The sequence below is a fragment of the Haemorhous mexicanus genome, chromosome 3 (genome assembly GCF_027477595.1).
Source record: "Haemorhous mexicanus isolate bHaeMex1 chromosome 3, bHaeMex1.pri, whole genome shotgun sequence".
NCBI classification, from domain to species: Eukaryota; Metazoa; Chordata; class Aves; order Passeriformes; family Fringillidae; genus Haemorhous; species Haemorhous mexicanus.
In genome coordinates, this window is record NC_082343.1 from 67926177 (window position 1) to 67939963 (window position 13787).

The 13787-nt window shown below is 38.0% G+C and overlaps 1 protein-coding gene across 2 annotated transcripts in view; it reads left to right on the forward strand.

Moving 5' to 3' along the window:
• The window catches only part of CEP85L (centrosomal protein 85 like), a 133748-nt gene that overhangs the window by 49581 nt on the left and 70380 nt on the right, over positions 1–13787 (forward strand). The gene's annotated exons all lie outside the window — the stretch shown is intronic.

Sequence of the window (13787 nt, forward strand, 5' to 3'; positions counted from 1 at the left end):
AAGAACATGGAAAACAAGAATCAAAGTTACTTGGTTTTGCTCTTTCAGTACTCTTTCTTCCAGCAGGTCCCAAGCATGGTATTCTAGTGCTTTCTTTTTTTTTTAATTAAGAAGAAAAAGAAAAGTTAATAAATATAACTGTTCAATATAATGAAAGGCAGAAGTGAATTTCAGGAGGCAAAATTTAATTTTGAAGTATCTTGAGGAGGGTTTTCTTCTGCTGCTAAAGATAATGGGACTGACAGTGTGTAGGTGAAACGTGTAGATTGTGCTATCGGTTTGGTATCACAAAAGTGCAATAACACAGGGATCCTACATCTTGATTGCTGGCAGTGCTCACTGTCTACTGTGTTCTGTGATTTTTTAAGATGATGGATTTTCAGAGAAATTTCTGATTTTAATTGAGTTGAGGTTAATCTCTATGCCCTTGGATCCTGGCAAGTATTGGCATATATTTGGTGAAGCAGCTTGGTTATTTGGAGAGTAGAAAATAATCAGGTTTGAGGTATTTTTCCTTGTTTCCTTCCTTTCTGCTTGCCAAGTCTCACATTATGAAGCGGTGTCCAGCCCTCTGTGAGTCAGAGTTAGTGTGTTACTTGGATATTATCTACCCTGACTATCAGAAATGTGCACTGCACTTAAGCCTGTATTAGTCTCTAGTCCTTGTAAGTGGTATTGCCATGGCTTGCTAGAATAAAGTGTCTGTATAGCTGATAGGAGTATAAAGATTAATGCTCAGAGTTTGGCTATTTATTTTTTGGTGGGGTTTTAAGATAAAGAAAAAAAATGAAAGGTTATTTCAGATTCTAGTAGCCTATTCCCAAGATTTAATGAATAGGAAAAAATTATGCTAGTAATTTTCCACTAAAATAAGATGGAGAAATTGCTTCAAGTAACAGTGACATACTCTATGTGAACTTGTATACTCTGAATTTGAAACCGGCTTGAACTAAACTAAAAGCACTTACTAGTTTCATACATTAATATTCTGCAGAGAGAAATAGCTGCTGCTTTAACTTCATACTTCGCCTTCTTTTGTGACATTTTCTCCATAGGAGCAAGCTCTCACAGTTTGCTCAGTTTACCTCACGTGAAAAATACCAGCAGGACCTTTTTCCGGCTAGTGGGAGTGTTCTGCACAGTGAACTTGGTGCATTTTGCCTTCAGCTAACATCAGTAGCTGTTTCTCAGAAAAATTACTTCTGTTGTTCTAATTAGAAATGACTCGGTGAGAATAAGTTCCGTTTACGTAGAATTTAGTGGCATTCTCTTGGTTACTGTGCAAAAAGTTATTTCTGTCATATGATGTATTTTGGAGCTATGTCGCTGAGTTGTACCAGAATGCTTAAATGGTGAGATGGGGGAGAGGATCAGAAGGGCAAAAAACCTCGGAAAAAACCTCCCAAACTTCAGGTTTGAGATAAAGACAGTTTAATAATGAAAGAAAAAGTGAGTGACATTATGTTGTAAATGCACCACCAGGAGACTGATGCCCAGCCAGTCTCTGAGCAACAAATACTTTGGAAGAAACCTGCCCCTCAGTTTCATTGCTGAGCATGACATTATATGGTATGGAATCTCTTTGGTATTTCAGGTCAGCTGTCCCAGCTGTGTCCTCTCCCAGCCTCTTGTGCACCCCTTACTGGGGTGGCAGAGGCTGTGGTGCCGTGTAAGTGCTTCTCAGCAAAAGCAGAGACAGTGCTGTGTTCCCAAAACAAGCGCCATAGGGGCTGCTGTGAAGGAAATGACCTCTCCCAGCTAAACACTACAATTTCTGCCTCCTACACCATGTCATTTGCATCATGCTCAGGTGAAATATCAGGTGGATGTTTTTTAATGTCCTGTAATCTGTATTTTTGGAGTGTGGTGGGTATCTGGTATTCTGATGAGAGAAACAAGGAGCATCATACAATTCTCTCACTTGTACTTGGGTTAATATCATGAGACCTGGACATGCCAGTCATTATGCACGTTTGCTGGGGGATTTCAGGGAGGACTTTCCACATTTCCTTGCTACTATTATGTCAAAGAAGACTCTCTGGCCTGTGTTTAGCGATTCTGTAGCTCAGGATCTCATGAAAGAGAGCAGGAGTCAGATCAGTTTCAGAAAAGCCACAGAGAGAAACAGTTGTAGCCTTAGACTATTTTTCTGTGAACACTGGAAACATTCTGTAGCTAGTCAGTATTTAATGTACATACTCAAGTAGCCTTTGCAGCCTTATCTGAAGAAATCACAGGACTCATTTTTAATCCTTTCCACTATAGACAGAATAGTGCACTTAGTGATGGACTGGAGGCATTTGGGATATAGGCCACAAGTTCCTTGTAGCCAGAAAAAAAGCCACTGCCGCTGCCTGGACTTCTAGCCTGGGGCTTAACAAAGCAAATTATTTGTATCCCCCATAGAAAAGTTTGTAAATCTCTGGTTTTACAAGACTATCCATTTCTGCAGGGCTTGTACTTTGCTTTTTCTTAGTTTTTATTCAGCAGACCTGTTTCTACTATAATGTATGTACAGATTAAACTTTTTTCTTAGTGCAAAGTCCAGTTAATGTATTTAATGTCATCCTTTGTTTTAGCCGTGATTTCAGTGTGCTGATAATAAGTAATTTCTGTGAAAGTTCCCTTTGAAGTAGAACATGAAAGCTCACTGTTACAGAAAACCTTTCTCTGGGCCTTGCTTGTGTTTCTGTGATAAGTCAGGTGGAGTTTTTACATCAGTTTTGGCAGCATAAAAGCAGCAGCGAGGAAGAACAACGTGCAGAGACCACTTGTGCATGAAGCATGGTTACTCCATCTCACTTCCTGAATCTCTGACTTTCTTCACATTAGGGGAATTAGAGGTTTGTTAGAGGAAGTGAGAAATATGCAGCAAATGACGAGTCTGATCAGTTAGCCCAGGTTTGGGGTGGAATGAAAGCTTGAGTAGTGGGGGCTGGTAGTGGAGGGGGCAGGGGATAAAGCCTCAAGAATGCTTGCCTGTCTGCTCATGGGGCATTTGTCTGCAGTAACCTCACTTGATTAGAAGTTGTTAACAGCTGCCCATTTTTTTTCAGGCAGAATATGGGAAAATTTGTTGCTTTTGATGTTAAATTCCTTTGAGAACTGTGGTTGGTTTGTTTTAAAAGCAGTTACTATTACTATAAACTATAACAGTGCTTTTTCTTTTTTTTTTTTTTTTTCTTTTTACCATTTTAAATGCTTCTTACCCCATCAAATTAAGAAGGAAAACTGGTGTGGGTTTTTCCCAATGCAAAACATGGTGAAAGAAATCTCTTGAGGTTTTTTCCTTCCTCTTAGAGGGCTGACAGATAAGATTTTGCTATGACAATGACTGTGTTTGTGTCAGCGGCAGTCATGAAAGTCAGCATTGTAGAAGTGTTGTCAGCTACACAGAGGTCACTTCTTTGCCCCTGGAGCATGTTCTAGTACAGTTATCCTGTAGAATAGGTTAAAAAGATTATGCCTTATTCGGCTTATATAAGTAAATACAACTTATGCAACAAATAGCTTTGTAGTGAATGCTCAAGCTTTGTCTGCAGAAAAACACTTCTGAGGCATCCCAAGCAGGAAATGTTGGTTATATACATCTAAACAGTATTTTTTGTGTATGGGTGTGTTTTTTTTAAAATATCTGTTAAGTAGCAAGATCAGGAAAAAAACCAGAAGGCAATTTATGTTTGTTTGTGTAGGAATAAAATGAAGTCTGTTCTTAAAGGCAGAAAGATGTTTGGCAAGAAAAAAGGCAGTGTTCAGTTCCCTGTAAAGCAAAAAAATGTCTCTGACACCAGTCCTCTTTGCAGCTTTCTCTAAGTTTTTTGTAATAACAATGAAAACCGGAAAACATACTGGAGTAACCTTTCTAATTTTATGTCAGTTTCTTCTTGGTTAGTTTCCGGAATTCCTGTGATGTTCAGGAATTGCACCCTCTTCTGTTCCCTGTTCTCTGTGCTGCTGTTCTTCCCAGCGCTTAATCCTTGAAATAGAAAAAGCAGCAACAATGAAATATGTTTGGAAGGAATTAGTTACATTTATGAATGGCATAAATATCAATTAGCATCTCCCTCCATGTTAACTGTTATTGCATTACAATTTATGCCTTGTTCCTCAATTTGACTGGATTTTTTTTTAACTTACTGCATTGAGTAGAAAGTTTATAAGGATGTTGCTAACAAATTGAATGGATTGCAGAGATTCCTGTTTGGTTTTTTTCCCCTATGAGCTGAGTGTTCCAGAAGAAAGGGCATTCCCGTTTTGAGATCACAACATAATGCCTTTGATAGTATGGCCCTGAAAAAGGGAAGAAAGGAGAAAAAAATTTGCTTTCATCTTGCCAGGTAATAATACAAGTATGTCATGGCAGTCACCTCTTAAATAAATGACACACCTGGTTCTGAATGCCAGTGTCATATTCTGCCTGGTTGTAGGCTGGCTCCTTGCAACTCAACTGGTATTTGATAATTTAAATGCCACTGCCTACCTCCTGTGAAAATAGGAAGGAAATGGTTTCATTCAGATATTTTTAATGCAAAATTAATAAGGATTTTAGCCTCCTTGAGAAAGAATTAGCATATTTTCATGCTATTGGATCATAGAAATGTGGTTTGGAGAAGACTGCAGGAGATTTCTGTTTTAAGCTGTATGCTCAGAGCAGGATCATCACCAAAATAGACCACGTCAGCCCTGACTTTGTCTTTCTAATTCTTGAAAACCTCCCCAGGTACCTCAAAATCTTTGAATAACCTTGTCCCAGTGCTGTAAGATGTCCTTGTGAAGAATTTTTCCCTGATGTCCAGCCAGAACCTACCAAAGCCATATTTTTTTCTGTTGTTGGCCCTTATTTTTGTCTGCTACTACCAGGAGCAGTATGTCAAATAAATTTAACTCATTTGACTACCTGACATATATGTATTGTTTTGAGAAGCGGGGGAAGGTGTGAGAGTGGGTTGTTATTGTTTTCTTTTTTTTTTTTTTAATGGCCAGAACTGTGTACCAGTTCATGTTATCTCCTATTGTTTTTAGCAAGCTGGAAGACTATAAACCAGAGTTTAAATACATGTATATATTTTTGATACATCTTGCATTGAATGTGTCCCTGTGTTTGGACTGCCATTTTTAAGCGTACTGGATGATTAGTCTTGATGTTGGTCTATGAATCAGAAGACTGTATTATGTGCATTATTCTTAAGTTGCATAACTATCATAAACTCTTAGTGGCACTTCCTTTTCCATCAGGGATTAGTCTATCCCTGTAAAAGGCTAAAAATATTTTGTATTTTCAAAAATAGAACTGTCTTTCTTGCTTGATTTTAGTTTATAGTTCTATCTTACATAAAAATTCTAAAGCAGCAGACACTTTTTAACTGGGTGAGAGGTGTTTCTGCAATAAGCTTTTCTTTAGAGGGGGGATATGGTTAAAAGTACTTCTTTCTTTCTTTCTTTCTTTCTTTCTCATTGCATCAGCCATCTGCATGCAGTCATACTTTGCTGTTGAGAGTGATGGCAAGGTTTAAATTCTAATTAGCTCAGCTAGAAAACTGAACTAAAAATATGTTCAGAGTGATAGAAAGGGAATTGGATTCACTAGGGCATCCATAATGGGGTTGTGTTCTCCTCATGTGTTAGAGAAATCTTTGTAGACAAAAGAAGTTTAGTTGAAAAAATTTTAGACTAATGAGAATTCAAATAAGATGTGCAGAATTCTTGTTTTTTACTATTATGCCCTATTTAGACTAGGAGAAAAAATGCTTATGATAAAAAAAAATCTCATGCGTAGAAAACACATTTCAGAGAGGTTGGAACAAGATCATCTCTGATGCCCTTTCAGCTCAAGACATTCTCTGATTCTGTGAAAACAAGTGCAATTTCTTGTGGTGGTTGCTTGGTTATCTGTTGTCTAATACAGCTTCTGGAAGGTTCTGAGTGAAGTGAGTCATGGCTTCTGTAAAACTGAAGCATGCTCTCCCTGGGACATGTCTCAAGGGGATCTTAGGTTGCTTCTCTCTCCTCAATTTATGTCAGTGTCCCCCAGTTTGGTATTCCTTTTCAGATCTCATTATTGCCCCATCTCCTCTCCTCTAGTGGAGTTCAGGAAGAAGAGAGGGAAAACAAACCTGACTTCAAGCAGCTCACAGGATAGATATGCTTTCCACATCCAGGCCTTTACATGAAATCTTTCTCACCTTGATCAGGAATTCAGATGATCTTACTAGTTGACACTGAGGACTTCAGAAAAGAGGACTTCAGTACAGGAGGGCCATATTGGTTAGTTGTATGTACACAACTGCTCCAGTTTGTTGGTTTTCTATTTTTTCAGTGTCAGTCCCCCCCCCCCCCACAAAAAAAAAAAAAAAAAGTACTAAAAGGTTGTTCTGGCCAAATTCCTGTTTTAAAATCTGTGATTTCTGCTGTTCCAAATGGCTCCATTCTTGTAACACTTGGGTCTTCACTTAAAAAGAACAGTATGTTATGTAAATAAAAGAAGAAACAGCTCATGATTTATGCTGGTAGTATTTCAGCGTTTGGAATATCTGTATGAGATGGTGCAGTAGTACTTTCTTCGTTCTGTTCCTGCTGATTTTTTTCTTATTTTCCTTTGTGAAATAAGATCTGGGATAGTTGTGTTGTTTTTCTACATGAATAAGTGATGTAACCAGACTGTTGTGGAGTATGAAGAAGTGGTCTATATGTAGACATGGTGAGTGAACAACAAAAATTGAAGGTTTTGTGTTTACCCATGAGTAGAATTTGATTTTTTAATGCAAATTAACATTTATTTAATCCTTAATGGAAATTATAATGGATTATTTTGGAAGAAGGTGAGGAATGTGAAAAATTCAGAATCTCTTAATCATATATTTCTGAAGTTTTGGGGTGAAATGAGAATTCAAAAGTAGGTGGGAATATTATGACTATGTATGAGTATTTACTTTAGTTAGTTCTGTCAGGTAGCATAGTCTAGTAGAATTAATAAAACATGTGACTTATGGCCAAAAGTTCATGTTTATGTGGTTCTGGGAGTATGGAGTACTCCCATAAGAGTAGTGTACCCTTAATTTACTGTAAAAGTTAAAGAACATTAATTAGACTGATGCTTACATGAGTGGGTGTTATTCCAGCTGTTGAGAAGTGTGGGACTTGGAGCAGGATATACTTGGTGGAGTTCTGTGTTTCAGAATTCTAATACCAGACTTGAAGAAGCATGAATTCTTTTTTTTTTTTTTTTTCCCTGGTATCTTCTGAAGTTTACTGATTTGTAAGGCTGGTTAAATCAGTTTATTTTATTACATGTGCTTATATAAACAGATTTATTAATATGCTTTATATGAGAGTTTCTGTTTGCATATAAATATAGATAACAGTTACCATGCTTGTTTTTCCAATATCATTAATGTTTTTGGCTTATAATTACTAAAGATATAAATGGAAATCTTAAAATAAAGTGCATTACAAAAAGACAGGGTAAATAAAGATATTTGGAGGTTCTGTTAAGAAGCCATTCTTGCATTCAGTGTTTATAATAGTTATTGATTCAGTTATTTCTGCTACTTCATTATTTCAGCATTGTAATCATGTCTAATTTGCCTAAAAGTGTTAGCCCAAGATGCAAAAGGAAATTGAGCAGTGTGTGATTATAAAAATACTCCGTGCAAGGTGAAGCCTGCTAGTTTTGATTATCAAAAAACATTTGTGTTGACCTCTCTTCTGAAGCTGAAGTGCATCAATACCCTTACACCACTTGAGCAGAGATGTGAAGATCTGTGTGTAGCTTCTAAAATTGCTACCCTTTGCAGAGTTTCAGATTTCATCCTGGTAGCTGGGATGTGGGCTGAATGCCATTACAGTTTGCTATGTTAGGGATTTACTGGTGCTATTGGGTAACTGATGAGCACTGTGGATACCGCATTGCGCAAAATTACTGTCTTGCATTTCTCTGGGGTGGAAGATGACTTCAGTTATTAACATAATTAGACAGATTGAATTTTTTTTTTAATTTAAATGCTTTCTCTAAGTATGCAATTCAGACTTTCTTAGCTAGTGGTTATGGAACTGACTTTATTTGAGAGCCAGAGATCAGGTCTCAGGTCTACCACACCAACTTTTATGATAGACTTTGGTCCCTGCTTGTTCTGATCAAAAAATAAGATCTGAAATGTAGTCTACCTTTTGAAAATAATTCTGTAATTTCTGGAACATGCTGTGCTTCCCCACCTTAACTGAGATGTTTCTTAACAGGCTGGAGAGCGGAGAAGAAACAGTTTTGTTTTGTTTTCTTTTCTTTCTGGGGATCAGAGCACTGCTAATGTGCTTGGATGCCATAGTGATAAGTACTATAAATATCCAAATGTATGAGCCAACAACTGGAAATAAATTTGTAAACACTAAATTCTTTCCATTATCAAAGGCAGCAATTGAAACATTTTCTCCTCTCCCACCTCTTGTTCTGTACTTTTAATTGTGCACATCACAGAAGACAAGAAGGGCATAAAAACTCTGTCTTCAAGTATTCCTGGGGAGCAAAAAGAAGTGATCGCTAAACCCATTGAAGGAAAATGTAATTCAGATTGTTTGTGTTCAGGCTTGTTAGTTGTCTGTAAACAGTGAATCACTTTTCTGTTTAAATAAAGTCTAAAACTGGGTAGTAGTACAGGTAGCAGTGCTTAGTTTTTATGTCATATGCTATGCTGTGTTTATGTCATGATGGGCTGTGTTCAGTAGTGCTGGAGATGCCGTGGGTACTCAAGGAGGTGTGCTGGCAGTGAACCAGCATCCCCATTCAGGTGCTAGGTAAACCTCACTGTTGGGAATTGAGATGCCAGATTGATTTCTAAAATTAAGGTGATCAAATCCCAAACTGCACCAAGGAAGGACTTCTTTTTTTTTGTTTGTGTGTATAGCATCTTCTTTTTGTTTTGAATGCTTTAGTATGTTTTGTCTTAAATGACTACAGAAATCATCTCCAATATGCAAATTGTAGTTGGGTTAGAGTTCTGTTCTCTACAGTAGATCAAGTCTTTTAATCTGGGACTGCTGATATAATTTGTTGCAAGTGTGTTTCATTCCAGGGAGGATGAATTCAGTGGACCAAATGGTGCCTGACATATATACGATTTGGCAAAGGAACTTTTGGTCTTTCAGGACGAGAAACATTCTGTTAAAGCATTTTTCATAATTAATTACTTATATTTTCTTGCTTTTATGATTTAGTTGAATTTATTGCTTTCATTTAATAAGTGTGCTAATCATAAAATTTTCCAAGTTGTTGTAATGGCAGGGCACTAAACTCTTTTGGCATAGGAAGTGGGGGGCAAAAAACAACTTTAGAAATTGCTTGCCAGTGAAAGAATGGAGAAGCTCTAAACTGCTGTTAATTTTTTTTTAAATTATTTTAGAAATTATTTACAAGACTAAATCTCTTCAGGAGGAAAAGCTGTGATAAAAGAATCTACTGGTCATTACGTGTTTCTCTCCTGATTCACTGTCAGTTTATTTAATCATCGGTTATAATTAAAATCAGATCTTTCAGCCAGTCTTGTCAAAGGGTATAGTTTAATTTTCAGGATACTTCTAAAAATGTGACATACAGATTCATTTTAATAGTATAGAACTGTCTTTATGTTACAGACAGACTACTTGCAGTGAAAACACACTCTTAATAATTCATGCATGCATGAATTTTGGGTTTGTTTTTCCTCCAGCCTTTAAAATGATACTTCATGGCTTCTTTGTGGATGGACATATAAGGAAGTAATAGTTCCCTCTGGAGTGGAGGCTTGTTTTTTAAAGTATAGAAATCCTCCAAAGAATGTGAGATTTGGTTTTAAATACACCCTCAGAATTAATGCTCCTAATTTCACCTTTGTAGCATTTACTTTTGCTCAAGCTGTCCTCCAGAAAAGACCTAAAATTAAATTCTCAGGCTATATGAAGGTTGGGGGTCCTGGAGGAAAAGTTGTTTATGGGCAGTACAGAACTGTGAATCCCTAGCCTTTGTCTTCTGCTGTAGGTAAATTCTATATTAAAATTGGAACAACTCTCTGTTACAAGTAATCTTAGTACCATGGCTCCACAGGTGTGCCTGAAAAATGGAATGTTAAAAACTGGAGTCAAAACAGTGAAAGCCAAATGGTCCACGAAAGCAAAGGGTTCTCCACATCTTTTTATTATATAGTAATCAGTTTTGTGGGATGGAATGCAGAAACTCTTCCATATCTTCTTGAGCCGCTGTTGCTTTAAGAAATGTTTCTGTTAGTAGTAAGAATCTTGCTATAAGAAAATGCTGGGAGTTCCGGGTGGATCTTACACTCCTTTCCCCTAAGTTTATTACTACTTTGTTTTGCTTGAATTTGTGAAATTTAAAAAGGTAACCAGGGTAGCCAGTACCACTCAGTATAAAGAGCAGTGGGAGGAAGCACGTAGAGTTTATAAGTGACATGAGTCTAATTGTTGGAAGAGTTTGTCTCCTGTTCTTCATTTGGAAAATACAGATAATGATACTTAATTTTTGAAGTATAAGATGTGGCTTCTTCTGTAGGGTATAGAGCTGTGCTACAATCCAATTTAAAGTTAATCCTCTGTGACCTGAGCTGAGTTCCAGATGGTGACCTACATGTGGAATAGGCTGTTAATTTGTTATCAAAGCCCTGATGTGTCTAAGAAACTTTAAGGGAAGGTGGGATTAGTGTATGGTAAATGAAGGGTAGAGTAGCAAAGCTAGGAATATAAAGGTTAGAAAATAGAATGCTAAAGCTACTTCTGTAACATTGTATTTTATTTCTTTCTGATTTTACTTTACAGGGTTTTAGTACATTTTTTCCTTTTTTTCCCCCTCCCAGTTTCTTATTTAAATTTCCCAAATTTCTTATTATGGTTTTCCCCAAATCTTAGTAAGTAATTAAGTAGACTGCTAGGTCTGCAACAGACCTACTCCAGTTGAATATTTGCTACTTTTAACATATTACCAGCTCTTTTACCATTTGGGGATCAGCATCAAGGAGAGAGACTTCCCCAGTGTGTTCCCTCTTGAAGCACCCGTTGAACTTTTAGGGTTGCTGGGGATGGTTTCTGGCCTTTGGAAGGGATTCCTTCTTGATATAGCCATTCCCAGAGTGTATTAAGTAAATTGCTTGTGGCCCATGAAGTGCTTCCAAGAGGTGCACAGCAGCAGCAGTGCTGCAGCAAGGCAGGCTGGCTGTGCCTGGCGACCTGGGCTGACCTTGGTCTGCAGCAGGAGGAAGGAGTCAGACAGGGACAGTCCTGCTGTGAAGCAGTGAGAGGCAGCTCGCAGTGTCCTCCTGCCTCACTGCACCCATGGCAGCCTCGCTGCTGGGGCTGCTCACAGCACCTGCTTCTGCCTGTTAAAGGATTTCTTTTTCCATCCGAGTAATGTACATGTGTTCTAATTGTACAAAAGTCTGTGTGATACTTGGAAGAGTTACCAATTAAAGGGCTGTCAGATATTGGAACAGGCTGCCCAGGGAAGTGGTTGAGTCACCATCCCTGGAGGTTTTCAAAAGATAACATGCAGATATGGCGCTTGAGGTTTTAGCGTGGGACTTTGTAGTGCTGGGTTAATAGTTAGACTTAATGATCTTGGAAGATCTTTCCCAACCTAAATGATTCTGTTCTATGATTATAGGTTTGGGCTGGGGCTCCTGAAGTGAGAATACAGAGGTAAGCTAGGAGGATGACTACTGTGCAAAGCTCAGCTGAGGGAGATCAGTGGAGAAAATGAAGCTGAAATGTGAGATGGGGCGAAAAAAATGAAGGTGTTCTCTCTTCCCTACTTGTGAGGCCTGGCATAAAACTGAAGGGTGCTGGTTTAGAGCTATTCCTGGTGGGCTGTGAACCAAGAGATCCACTGCTCTGTGGTGAGAATAACAGGTACCAGTTGGCTCTAAATATTTTAATATTTCATAAATTTTTAATTATTTCAATACAAAGTCTTAGTAGAAAGAGGGGTTAAACTGTCTTTAGTGGATAATTATCTCAAAAACATAGCCAGAAGCTCCAGTCTCCTTGAAAGTGGGATTTAACCTTCTAAAGTTACTCGACATTGAATTGAGGGCTCTGTTTCTACCTGTAGTTATGAAGAAAACGTGGGTCAGCCACAGTTTTAACTCTCTGGAATGATAGTGCTCTCTGGGAGCCCTCAGGTTTGGCTCTGGTTGCTTGTGTTAGAGGGCGTCTCTTAACTCCTCATGTGAGTTTGTCTTCACTTGTGCATCCTTTGCTCTTCATGTCTTAGGTGAGGTAGTTTTGCTGCTGAAAGGTATCAGTCTAGCTAATCTGGGAATGTTGTTGTGGGAGATGGTGTCAGAGCCAAGTTTGAGAGTTGGGATGATACAATTAAGTTGCCTGTGGAGACTGAGAACACACAGCTTGCATCTGTCTTGGTATAGGAGAGGGTAGGTATGTACCTGGTACTGGGTGTTCTCTTACAGAGAACAAAAATACCTAGAATTATCCCCCTCTGGAGGGCAGGGGTGGATTTCTGTTCTGATAGGCTAAGTTACTCTAGTTTTTTTGAGTCATCTCTGACTGGGGATGAAAAAATAATGCCAGAAAGAGGGGGTATCTGATGGCTGTTGAAGTAGATGGTATTTGTGGCATGGGTATCTTGCAGATACAGAAAGGAAGGAGAACAGATATATCGTGGCATCCACAGTATTTTTCCCCTTTAGCCATTACTTTTAAAGAAGGTCCTAGGGGGATATTTGATTTCTTTACATCTTCACTGTTAAGTGCTTGTTGTTGGAAAATGGAATTGGAAGCTGTAGATGGCCTTCATAAAAGGGCAAATGCAAGTTAAGATCTAGATTTCTAAAAATTGAGACAGCTAACTACAAAAGAAACTCCCTATGGCAGTATAGGTTTTCACTCATGCTTCTGTTTCAAAGAAATCAAGTTGCATGTTTACGTGACTGCTGTTCTGGAATACTGCTTTATCCTCTTATCTGGGGGGATGAAAATAGAACCTGTTAATCTAAAAATTGTTCTATTTAGTTATATAACTTTCTTAAAAATAGCTCTTAGATGGCTGGAGAAGATAGATGCAGTGGGATTCAAATTTCACTTGGTTTGTGCTCTTTTGCATAGAGCATCCACATTGCATGCATAGTATTTTTTACTGTTTTTTGGTGGTCAGCTGCATGTAACTCACATGTGCTCACACAGCGGCCTGTGAACATCCTGTAGCACAGCTCTCTCTCAGGTGCTGTACATGTATGGCAGCAAAATAGCACCAAAGCTGAAGCTTAGTGCATAGAGGCACATCAAGAGAGCACATTGAGGATGGGATGTTTCTTTGTGTGTGTGTCACTAACTGCTGGGAGAGTTCAGCTTCTTGAATATGGTTGTTCAGAGCATCCTTTATTCTGTTGTATTTCTAGAATTGGCTATTATATTTGCGATATCCTTTTTTGAAGAGGCAAAGTGCATAAATCAAAAGGTTTGTTGTTCTCTGGTAAAACAAGCTCATTCTTTTAAGACATACTTCTATATTAACATGCTCAGTTTTCTCATCTGAAGAGATTTTAATGTAAGTTAGGTTAGCCTTTCTCTTTACAGATTAATTTAGCAGATGGCCATTGTGAGCTTGGACCAATAGCAGTCATAAATAACTTGTTTTCAGTGACCGATATGGAGTAAAAATTTGCTCTTGGGCTTACCTGCTGTTTGCTTTAGACTATTTGCTCTGATAAAATCTGTGAAGTATTTTCTGCTTCAATTAAATATCCCGTGGTATTGTATTTGTCACTTGTTCTTTTAATGAATCTAACATTCAT